General features: G+C 41.4%; 1 long non-coding RNA gene across 1 annotated transcript; it reads right to left on the bottom strand.

Annotated features, from left to right (window-relative positions):
• Positions 1-426: 426 nt before the first annotated feature.
• LOC126175428 (uncharacterized) lies at positions 427-10,613 on the bottom strand. The gene is made up of 2 exons (XR_007535561.1): positions 10,418-10,613; positions 427-2,237 (listed from the first exon to the last, which is right to left on the bottom strand). It is a non-coding gene; the product is annotated as an uncharacterized LOC126175428 (long non-coding RNA).
• Positions 10,614-12,602: the final 1,989 nt, after the last annotated feature.

The raw sequence follows: 12,602 nt of genomic DNA, 5'->3' as shown, positions 1-12,602 counted from the left end.
ACTTTAGAAACTGCTTGTTAAACTTTTCTTTTATTCACACAAGTACCCCGTGGCCTGTCATACTCCTCTTCCGAATCTTAACACTAAACTATAGCCAGCCTCATTGTCTCTGTATCAGTATTAGTAACTTGGAGTTAATATCTGAGCTGCAGTATTGCAATGTTACTCCTGTAATGCTACTCTTTACTTAACAGTTCCAAGTGTCTTTTCTATGCTCTTAAGATTTACAACCATGCATAAAAGTCATTTTAAAGAGCCTCTATTTTTTTATCACATTGTATGCTAACTGGCCCAATAACAAAGGTCCCAGAAATTGACAGTAACTACAATCATTGCCCCTCATTAAATGTAGACTTCTTAATGAATGTGACATACAAGACATCCAGCAATTGCCTCTACCAACATTTGAATAAGTAATTTAGTCTGTTTGTTCAAATGATTTATTTCTGACACAGTTTCACTGTCTTGCAGACATTGATTAAAATTGTAAATATAAAAAGAAGTTTACAAAATAACTGATACAATGTAAAATAAAAAATAATGTCATTTAATATTTACATCACTAAAAAAGCAACAATCATAAACTGCTATAAATGGAACATACCATCATGAACGGGTATTAAAGCCACAATGGCTGTGCATTTTATTAATAAAATAAATAGCAGTTCACAATTTTCAAGGAACATTGCACACTACACACTGCTTGCCTGAAGTAGTGATTTAGAAAATTATACATAAAATAATCACTCAGTTCCCTCACACACATAGAAAATTCTTACAACAAATAGGAAGCCAACTTCGTAAGGTGCAATATTGTGCTTCTAATGTATTACCCTGTAATTTATGGGTTTTAGTATTCTGTGCTATCATGATTTAGTACACACTGCAATTTTAATAACTGAGAATTTTATCACATTGCTGGAAAGAATCTTTTTTCTGTGCCTGTAAGGCCTATAATATTAGTGACCAGCTGCAAGTCAAAAATTAAGTACAGAACTTTTTTTTCTGTGAGCATTTCAATGAAAGTCACATTTCCATTGACAATCATAGCAACAATAAAGTAATCAATTTTTTTAAGTACAAACTGAAAAATTCAGAAGCTAAGATTATGTATGCTATACAACACTACAGACAAACATGAAACACACAATAAAATGTCACATTACTTTAAAATGTTGTTCTGTTTGTGGTACAGAACTTCCTTTTGACAGTACATTACGAACTAAAATAAATATCTCTGCACTTTGCCAGCTAGACATGTTTCATTTCTTATAAACCATGTGCTTAGAATCAGAAAGATATTTCTTATATTGGTAAGACAATTTTCAGGGCCCCATGCATTCCGAAATTGCAAAAATATTCACAGGATTAATAATTAATTTTGATACCTCTAGAATTGAAATTTGTATCAGAAATCAGTACGAACAGAAATATGTAAACTATGGGTTGCTGAATACATGCATAATGTTCATATGATGCTGCTCTTAATACTTCCAATAATGGTGTGAAAACTGATAACACAAAATATTTAATATTAAACTGTTGGGAATATGGCTCATTTTATCAACATAATGGAAATCTTGGAACATTCATGAATTATATCAAATTCCAAGTACATCACAGCTATAAAAAAAATGCACTGTGCACCTTTTGAGCTTCTGTCAAAATAATACCACACATTACATGTGCAGGTACCCTTTTACAAATTTTTTATTTTACTATACCACATTTAACTTCACACTGCCAAACCACATTTGTAAATACTGAAGTGACGATTCTTTTCGTGATCCAATCTCTCCCCTTGTGGCACTTTACGACCAACAGTGGATGGTTTACGTACCTGAAGCCTGTCATTTGCCGCAAATTCAATGTTTTTACATTTAACCCTTTGACGAACAGATTCTCTCCAGTATGGACACAAACCAACATTAGGTCTGCATGTCTTACATTTACTTTGACCATACTTGCATCTGATTACTCCAAATTTTCTGTTACCTAAACATAATGGACAGTCAAGTGTATGGACCAAGGTTTTTCTGTTTTTCTCATTCTCTTCTTGAGATGATGGTGCAGAATACCAGCTGGGGTACCAACCACCCATAGTTATGGATGTTGACACCCAACCACCCATCAAAATTGATGTTGATAACCACGCCCCCATTGGCTCAGATCAGGTATGGAGATCCTTTGTTGCCGTTACAAGAATTTTATTGTTGTGGCTCAGTAAGACACCCCACCTATAAAACAAAAACTTACATCAAGCTAAATACTCAATCAAAGTGTCACAATACATAAAAGTGGGAAAGCAAAGCAGAACATGATATAGTACCTTATAATAACCAAGTGAACACAAAATATGATAAATGTTATTATACGGAAGTTATTTACATTTGCAATATATTGACCTTGCAAGAAACATGATGCAAACAAAGTTGCTGATGCTTGGAAAGTCAGTAGCTGAAGCACAAAGACTGCAGTGTTTCCCACTTCAAGTGTAAGAGTATCTATGCACTATTTGGAGACAATAAAAGATGTGCCATAACAGTTATTTTACTGCAAACAGACAATACATATGGAGGTAAACAATTTAAGTACAGAAACCAAAACATTTTATTTTATTTAAATAATGCAGAAAAATCACGCTGAAGTAAAACATTAAAATAGGCCCCAAAGTCATAAAATAAATCTATCGGCCTTTCCATGAGTGACTGATGGAATAATTGGAATTAGGCAAATCAAAATAAAAATTTGTTTTTTTATTTAAATCCTTGATTTCTTTTTGGAGCTCAAGCTATTATTGGTTGGAAAACAAGATTAATGGCCATTTTAGTGATTCACATTACTTTTGTCATTAATTCAGAAAAATAAAGCTGTGGCAGACAGGACAAAATTGAGCCTTGTGTGTTGCAGACTGCAGAATATTGCATTATTTCTCTCATTTATACATACATATAAATCTAAACGTAACTTGCACATGAACCTCAAACTCCACAAATTATACACAGCACATGTTAATATAAGACAATTAATAAATCTGAGTTTTTGAAAAAAAGAAAGTTACATGATGGGCAGGACAGGTAATGTGACAGACAGGACATGTCCAATTACCGTTTCTCCAAAATTATATCCAACACCTCACAGATAGATAACACTACATAAAATGGTAGCAGTGACAGAACTAAAGCTTTAGTGAACAAATAGTGTCTTAAAAATAGTCCACAGACTAAATTAAAAAACAGAAAAACAAAATCTGCTTTAAATGTCATCAAACTTTTAAATCCTCCTCCATCTTTGTATACAATCTACAGGCTAAGGCCGTTTATACTGGTCTGGTACACACGTCACTACCATTTGCAAAATTTATTTCGACAAATCATGCTAATCACTTCACCAGAATAATGATTTCCTTTGTATCTCACAGCAACCCATTTTCCAGGTGCAATATCTGAAGAAACTTGTACGGACATTAATGTCACTGCTATTTTGAATATCAGGAGTATCACATTCTAAATCATCTGACTCAACCAAAGAGTAAACTTCACGTATTCTTAGTCTCTTTTTGATTTCATTTCTTTCTATACACTATACTTAACTGTTTCAGATGTACTTGTTTCTGTGACCAGTGAATGATCTGCGTCACATGGAATGAAAAACAGGCTGGACTGCATTTTGGGCACATGTGACACTGTCAGCCACCACTTAGATATTTCTTCTTTTGCACAATTAAAGACAATGTGGACAGAAGAGACTTCACTCATATTCAGACCTTTCTTTTAACATTACCACCAATTCCATCAACTGCTCCTTTTCCATGGAATGTTGCAAAAAACAGAAAGGACCCGTGGCTTCTGACACCAAAGGCATCTTTTGAATAGCATAATGAGCTCATGATACATTTATTTTTAAACTTGAAATGATGCCCCATCAGAGAAGACAAAGACTGTTTATAGTTAAGATAGTTTTTCTTCTAGTTCATGTATTATATAACGCAAGAAGGTACGCATTGTGTGTGTCATGCGCAAATTGGTCACTATTTATTTCATAGGTTTTACTGTCATATCAGTTCAAGAATACGCAGTGAAGGTGGTCACTTGTTTGTAACAGCAATTTGCTGATTGTATTTAATCCCAGGATACCAACCTTTTCTTGTTTCTTGCAAAATCTATTTTCTTCTCAAATTCTGCAGCTTGAATGATTTTTATAAACAAATGTTTTGTGAATACTGGAGACTGATCTGTAATTTTGGAAATCACTTCATGGAAAGTACTACTTACTTTTGGATGACCAGGCTTCTTATTTTCCTTCTACCACTGCTTCCATTTCACAGACTCTTTCTTGCCAACACATTCAGGCAGAAGCTGTTAAAGATCACAGACATTATTGCTAGTATCATTATCTCCCAACATACAGGACTCTCTCTCCATGTCATAAAAAACAAGAGGAAGCAGGTCTCTTCTCTACTGTGAAAGTTTACACACAAACTACTTACAGTGTCCAGCAAGTGATATTGGTAAACACACACATTATGTGGAGTATCTGTAACAGGCAGTACATACTTGGGAAAAAGTTGGTAGGAAGAGAGACTTCTTTTATGACAATTTCCATTTCTTGTTTAAAGATTTCATATGCCTCTTTAGGCACAAGCATCATATACCTGTTCTGGTGAACCTCATGTTTACTGTTTAAGTTCTTTACAGATTTCACCTCTTGCTTTCCTGCTGATCACATACAAATATTTTTAAGATAAAAATAAAAAATCATCTGCTTTTTCAGTGATCCTGGGCTTGTTATGTTCAATTTCTCTGACAGTCAGCTCTGAAAATAGTTTATTTGGTAATTCTGGTATGCAATTATTAAGTACTTTTTTCAGAATCATTTTTTGTATGTCTCTTAGGTAATCCTGATTCTATATTTTTACAGCCTTCCCCAGGCTCTGGGGACTTACAGGCTCCTAAACTTCAAGTGTGTGAGATACTATATCCAGTGGACTTTCCTGTTTTGTTTCCCAAGTGGCACTTTTGCTTTCTTAGCTTTTCTTTCTCCATTTTCATTTTAAAGTTTACTTGTTCTCTAAGAGGGCTTGTTTTCCTTAATTCTTGCTGTTCCTTTCTTTCTTTCTTTCTTTCTTTCTATGTCCTTTTTGAAAAATTCACTTCACCTGATAAAAGAGGAACCTAATGAAAAAAAAAAAAAAAACTTTCAAATGCTTACCACTTTCAAATTTTCTAGAAGTTTAGAAGGAAGATAGACTGACATTGTGTATTTTGTACTTTTCTGCAATGCTCTGTCATTTGTGTTTTTACCTTCATTTTTTCAGTAGTGTTTGTATTTTCAAAATGTCTTGTTCACTGATTTACTTACAGTGCATGTGGCACTCATAATGTAGACAATGTACTTTGTGATTCCCCTTCCAATCGTGTACCTAGTGAGATCACTACTCCAGCCTTAATTTACTGGACTTTCATTCAGGAGGACCAGGGTTTATTCTCCATCTGACTATCTTGACTGTTTTCCATGGTTTCTCCTTGTCACTAGTGTGAATGCTGGGATGATTACTTTGATTAGGCCATGGCTAACTTCCTGGCCTATCCTCATCTTAACACACACACACACACACACACACACACACACACACACACACACACACACAAAAAACTGCTAACTCCAGCATCTCAGGCTGGAATGCAACATCACATGGGAAGCAGGCAGCAATCTGGAGAGGGTGGGAAAGGGGAAGGGGCAGTAGTGTATGTGTGGGGAGAGAGATGAACACTGGCTGGTGCACTGTGCAGGGACTGGCTTGCCAACAGGTGCAGCATCAGGAGGTTGTGGGAGGGAGGGAGGGATGGGGGAGGGATGGTGGAGAGGGAGGGATGGGGGAGGGATGGTGGAGAGGGAGGGATGGGGGAGAGATGGGGGAGGGGGGAGAGATGGGGGAGGGGGAGAGATGGGGGAGGGGGAGAGATGGGGGAGGGGGAGAGATGGGGGAGGGGGAGAGATGGGGGAGGGGGAGAGATGGGGGAGGGGGAGAGATGGGGGAGGGGGGAGAGGGAGGGAGGGAGGGAGGGAGGGATGGAGGGATGGGGGAGAGGGAGGGAGGGAGGAGAGGGAGGGATGGAGGGATGGGGGAGAGGGAGGAGAGGGAGGGATGGAGGGATGGGGGAGAGGGAGGGAGGGAGGGATGGAGGGATGGGGAGGGAGGGAGGGATGGGGGAGAGGGATGGGGAGGGAGGGAGGGATGGGGGGAGAGGGAGGGAGGGAGGGAGGGAGGGATGGGGGAGAGGGAGGGAGGGAGGGAGGGAGGGATGGGGGAGAGGGAGGGAGGGAGGGAGGGATGGGGGAGAGGGAGGGAGGGAGGGAGGGATGGGGGAGAGGGAGGGAGGGAGGGATGGGGGAGAGGGAGGGAGGGAGGGAGGGATGGGGGAGAGGGAGGGAGGGAGGGAGGGATGGGGGAGAGGGAGGGAGGGAGGGAGGGATGGGGAGAGGGAGGGAGGGAGGGAGGGAGGGTTGGGGGAGAGGGAGGGAGGGAGGGAGGGAGGGATGGGGAGAGAGGGAGGGAGGGAGGGAGGGAGGGATGGGGGAGAGGGAGGGAGGGAGGGAGGGAGGGAGGGATGGGGGAGAGGGAGGGAGGGAGGGAGGGATGGGGGAGAGGGAGGGAGGGAGGGAGGGATGGGGGAGAGGGAGGGAGGGAGGGAGGGATGGGGGAGAGGGAGGGAGGGAGGGAGGGATGGGGGAGAGGGAGGGAGGGAGGGAGGGATGGGGGAGAGGGAGGGAGGGAGGGAGGGATGGGGGAGAGGGAGGGAGGGAGGGAGGGATGGGGGAGAGGGAGGGAGGGAGGGAGGGATGGGGGAGAGGGAGGGAGGGAGGGAGGGATGGGGGAGAGGGAGGGAGGGAGGGAGGGATGGGGGAGAGGGAGGGAGGGAGGGAGGGATGGGGGAGAGGGAGGGAGGGAGGGAGGGATGGGGGAGAGGGAGGGAGGGAGGGAGGGATGGGGGAGAGGGAGGGAGGGAGGGAGGGATGGGGGAGAGGGAGGGAGGGAGGGAGGGATGGGGGAGAGGGAGGGAGGGAGGGAGGGATGGGGGAGAGGGAGGGAGGGAGGGATGGGGGAGAGGGAGGGAGGGATGGGGGAGAGGGAGGGAGGGATGGGGGAGAGGGAGGGAGGGATGGGGGAGAGGGAGGGATGGGGGAGAGGGAGGGATGGGGGAGAGGGAGGGATGGGGGAGAGGGAGGGATGGGGGAGAGGGAGGGAGGGAGGGATGGGGGAGAGGGAGGGAGGGATGGGGGAGAGGGAGGGAGGGAGGGATGGGGGAGAGGGAGGGAGGGAGGGATGGGGGAGAGGGAGGGAGGGAGGGAGGGATGGGGGAGAGGGAGGGAGGGATGGGGGAGAGGGAGGGAGGGAGGGAGGGATGGGGGAGAGGGAGGGAGGGAGGGAGGGATGGGGGAGAGGGAGGGAGGGAGGGATGGGGGAGAGGGAGGGAGGGAGGGATGGGGGGAGAGAGAGGGAGGGAGGGATGGGGGGGAGGGAGGGAGGGATGGGGGGAGGGATTGATGGGAGTGAGGGATTGATGGGAGTGAGGGATTGATGGGAGTGAGGGATTGATGGGGGGGAGGGATTGATGGGGGGGGAGGGATTGATGGGGGGGGAGGGATTGATGGGGGGGAGGGATTGATGGGGGGGAGGGATTGATGGGGAGGGAGGGAGGGAGGGAGGGAGGGAGGGGAGCACAAAAGTAAGGAGGGTGGCAGGGGAAGGGGGGGTTAAGAGAAGAAGGAAATACGGAAGCGTCCGATCCCGCCCGTCTGCTTTGACCCATGACGTCACAAATATGGTGGAAACAAAAACAAACACACACACTTTCCACAAGAAGTCTAATGACACTAACGGGACAAGCGCAGGAAATGGGGTGTTTGGGTGGGGGGCAAACTAAATATAAACAAATTTAGACGCCTTGTGTAGCTACAAGGTGTAAGTGAAGACAGCCATGCATGAATACCCGCCCTCCTCCCCAGGGGTCGTAACCCCTGCAACCCATAGAAGATAAAGATGCTTCAGTAGCTGATTAGTGTTTTTTTGTCTTTTAAAAAAAAATCTCATGGGATAGAACGAACAGATCACAAAGATAAATATAATAAACTAAAACAGAAATTGGAGGAAACAGATAATTAAAATAAGTAATAAGAGTTTTTAAATTTAAAAAAAAAAATCTCACGAGATAGAACGAACAGATCAGAAAAGTAAATAAAATAAGAAAACAGAACTGGAGACAGCCACACTCAAACCAAACTCCGCGCCGTCATGACGTCACACACAACACCCTTACGTCACGGGTCAAAGCCGACGCATGGGCTCGGACGCTTCTGTCGACCCGAGGAGAAAATTAAGTTCCGTGCATTTCTTAGTACACTATGTTCTCTTATTGACCAGCACCTCCCAAGCAGAATAAAGTAAGGAATATTAGGGTTTGATGTCCCATCAGTGGAGAATTAATTAGGAACTGAAGAAACACATTGGGACAGTAACATATCTCAGACATGGAAGCATAATATCTACTGCACAAAAAGATATATAAATGGAACAAGCAACATAGGTTTTTACACAAGAAGAAACAAGTATTAAGTATTCATATACAAAATTTGTTTTTAAGTAATTTGAGCACTTGCTCAGATTAATAACTTACCATAATACATAGCAAAACTTTCTATAGTCCATATGGATGAACTTCAACAAGGGCCAAGATGGGTATAATGATCTTGATATCACCTAAGCCTACATTTCTCACCCACTACCTACCTTCAACTTTTGTCAGAACTGTTCACCAAACATCTGATCTGTCTATGCGGCAACACTATCCCACCTCATCTTCCACCCTTTTCCATTTCTCTTCACCTAGCCTGAACTTCAGATCCTCCACCAGCTCCCCCTCCTCCTACTTCCCAAGTAATTTAATCAACTGAGTGCCAATAACAGTTACATGGAGCAAATAATAATAATAATAATAATAATAATAATAACAATAACAACAATAATATGGCTAAACAATGCAACAAAATCTTTCCACTACTTTCCCCATCAATGTCTTTCACAGCCACCGACAACATAAAAGAATAGCTCCAACGGAGTGTAATCAGTACTACACACTTATTTTGGTAAAGTTTCCCTTACACATTACTAAACAAATTGGTGTCTGCACCTTTTATGAAGAAAGAATTAATTTTATTTTTACTATCCTTCAAAATACGTGACTTCCTCTTCCACAGTTTAGAATTATTTCTGCTGCACTCTGTTTCATTTCTATTTAGCGACCTGCCACAGGTATTTCAATAACCAATTTCTCAGTAACAATCAATCGATTCCATTCTACTTGATCAACATGTTGACTGTGATGTGGCCAGTGGGAGCCACAACAAGCACCTCAGCTGCGCCAATGGCAGCCTCTTGGCAGTCGAAGTGTTACACAATTCAAAGTCTGTAAAAGCAATCCACCTCCCTTGTTGTCAGGATCCACTCATTTGCCAACATTTGTTCGCATCTAATATTTCAAATTCCTAGCATTCATCTTATAAGTTATGAATTTTAAAAAGAGTTAGTTATTTGTACCATTGGCATTACAAATCTGCTTGCCTTTACATATGTTTACCATAAGCATTTGTTTTCAAGGACTTAAAAAGTCATTCCTAAGTTAAAAGAAATCACATAAATATGACTAACTACTATCACATATTGTGGTGGTAACTCTCCATGGAAAGTTCTTAACGATTAGGGCGTATTTTCAATAAATGGAACTCTAACATTAAACTGGCGCCAGGTAAGAACTTTTAGTCAGCTGTTACATTGCCCACTTTAGCCAAAAGTATTCATTCTGTACAGAAGTTAAAAAATACAAATGACATGTTCGTTCCATTATCGTTTTTATTAGTTCTCCATCAACACAGAGTTGTTGGGCCAATCAGAGTTATTTTCTGTAATTACCTACATTGCAAGAACTGACCAAACCTCCTTCGATATAATGTGATTACGCACTTGTGTTCTCGGCGCTATAGTATAACCAAATACACGATGCTCTGACAACATTATGGTTGGTAGGTTGGTTGAGGTTTAAGGGACCGAACAGCAAGGTCATCAGTCCCTTGTTTCAAATATGCTCCATTCCGCTAATGACAACATTATGAATGAAAAAGGAATGTTTTATGGGAAAATGTTTAATGTTCGGCCATCACAATTAACTAACGTTATATGTTGCAGCGTCATGAGAAATTTTCAGTTGCTACTTGGAATCACGCACTTTTAAAACGTCAGAACATTTTCTGCAATATCAACAGCCAGCATGACCACTTAGCAGGCAACAAATTATTTCACTCTTCTATAGGTCGTAACATATATCAAATTATTCTTAATGTTTTAATCAAAATAATTTACCTTTCAGAGCCGCTATAAAATGCGGTGTACTGCGGTTACATAATTTTCCAAAACATTCGCTACAATTCCGCAATAGAACTGTCAACGTACAAAGACAACAAAAGTTTTACGATGACCATATGACACACCGGTACATACTTCATTACGTACTCGGCATTACTTCATCAATATGTCATACCAACTACGAAAACTAAACTCCTGGCGTAGATCTCTGATAAGGAGTATACTCAAATACGCTGATTTCAGTGAGCTCTATACAGGGTGATTTATTGTTTAAGAACGCAGAATGACGGCTTAAGATGACTTTATTCTTAATAACTTCTTGTAATTGGACGATGATGCAAGGAAGATGCTTACAAGATTTGTTTACTTCGCAATATGTACAGGTATTCGTACATGCAAATGCACTCACAATTAAAATACCAGGACAGTAAAAACAAGAAACGACAATTTACAAGTAACCTGGCATGCTCTCAAAGCGAAAAAATCTATATCGCCAAACGTTAATCACAGTTAAATGGGAGATACTTTAATATTGTCGTCCTATCCTGCTGGATACGAAATTTGTTTACTTTTATCCCAATAGTAAAACGTGCACATGTTAAAATTTTCTCACGGCCCACGTCACATTGAATATTTCTGTAAATGTGGTAACAGCGGTATGAAAACATGGTATTAACCATGTCATTCCTTGGTCTGTCAATTCTGATGGAAACAGTACCACTGCTGTCTGACGTAGAGAGGAAATCTCAAATTCATTAAGAATATTAAACATATACTGGTATGCACTAGGACATATCTCCAGAGGAAGTGTCACAGTGGTTGAGACTGCACTCGCATTCGAGAAGGCTTGTGTTCAGTACCCTTCATCGGGCTGCACATATTCAAGATTTTCGTGCTTTCGCAACACTGTGCTGTATCTGATATTGCTGAACCTATGGTTGCTGTTATTAACCAATGCCTTGAGGTTGGTACTTTTCCAGACTTCTTAAAACTGGCAAAGACAGTGTCAGTGTATAAAAAAAAAGGTGACCCTGACTGTCCGCCTAGCTATAGACCAATTTCTTTAACACGTATACTAGCAAAAGTGATTCAAACTATAATGAACAGCCAACTGTTATGTTATTTCGAGTACAACAACACCTTCCTGGATGATCAACATGGATTTAGAAGAAGGAAGTCTACATTAACTGCAGTGCTAGATGTAATAACAAATATAATTGAAGCATTTGAAGAAAAGATCTACATGGCTTTAATTTTTTGTGATCGAAGCAAGGAATTCGATCACTTCTTTCATAAGATACTGTAGGAAAAATTAAAATCTTTTGGTGTAAAGGGTGTCGTTTTTGAGATGTTACCTAAGAGAAAGGCAGCAGAGTGTTTGTATCCAGGGAGCAATGTTTCTTGAAACGGCACTTGAACACTATGTATCGTAGGGCTCCGTACTTGATCCTATGTTCCTTTTAATGTTTGACAATGACTTTGGTTGTGATGGTCATATATTGCTGTTTGTAGATCATACAACAGTGATGATTAAGGGTAGAATTTTAGCTGAGGCACTTAAGGATGCTGATATTTTGTCTGAAGCAGCCAAAAAGTGTTTCAAAGTAAACAAATTGAAATTAAATGAAGATAAAACCCAGAAAATGTGCAGCCTTGATGGCTGCATACACATAGCAAATATTGATATGTCAATCTCCCAGCCATCACAATTTACACTAAGCCGATGTGGACCGAACTCACTGCACACATGTGTTCTAAGCTCTCAAGAGTAATTTATCTCCTCAGGAATCTTCTATGTGTGATAGCAAATCAGTATTTAGTCACAATATGCACTTTTCCACAACAACATCACATACAGATTGTTGCTGTGGGTACACTGCACTGCTAGTAAAAACATTGCTCTTACAAAAGAAAACTGTAAGAAAAATATCTTCGTGCAGAAACCTGACCAATGTAGACCCATTTTCAAGCAGGTGGGAATAATGACAATATTTAGGAAGTATGTTTTCATTCTCTTGTATATATAGAAGAAAATTAAGAATCTTTCTGCAAGAGATAAGAGAATCACAAATACAACACACAAGGCAGACATTGACATTCCAAGCTGTCGCTGGACAGTTGTCCCACAGCAACCCTGAAGATGCCAACCACTGGACGATTCAACATTGGCACTGAGAATTTT

Source organism: Schistocerca cancellata, chromosome 3, assembly GCF_023864275.1.
Source record: "Schistocerca cancellata isolate TAMUIC-IGC-003103 chromosome 3, iqSchCanc2.1, whole genome shotgun sequence".
NCBI lineage: Eukaryota > Metazoa > Arthropoda > Insecta > Orthoptera > Acrididae > Schistocerca > Schistocerca cancellata.
Note: the sequence above shows the minus strand (reverse complement) of the source record. Positions and strands in the feature narration are given on the sequence as shown.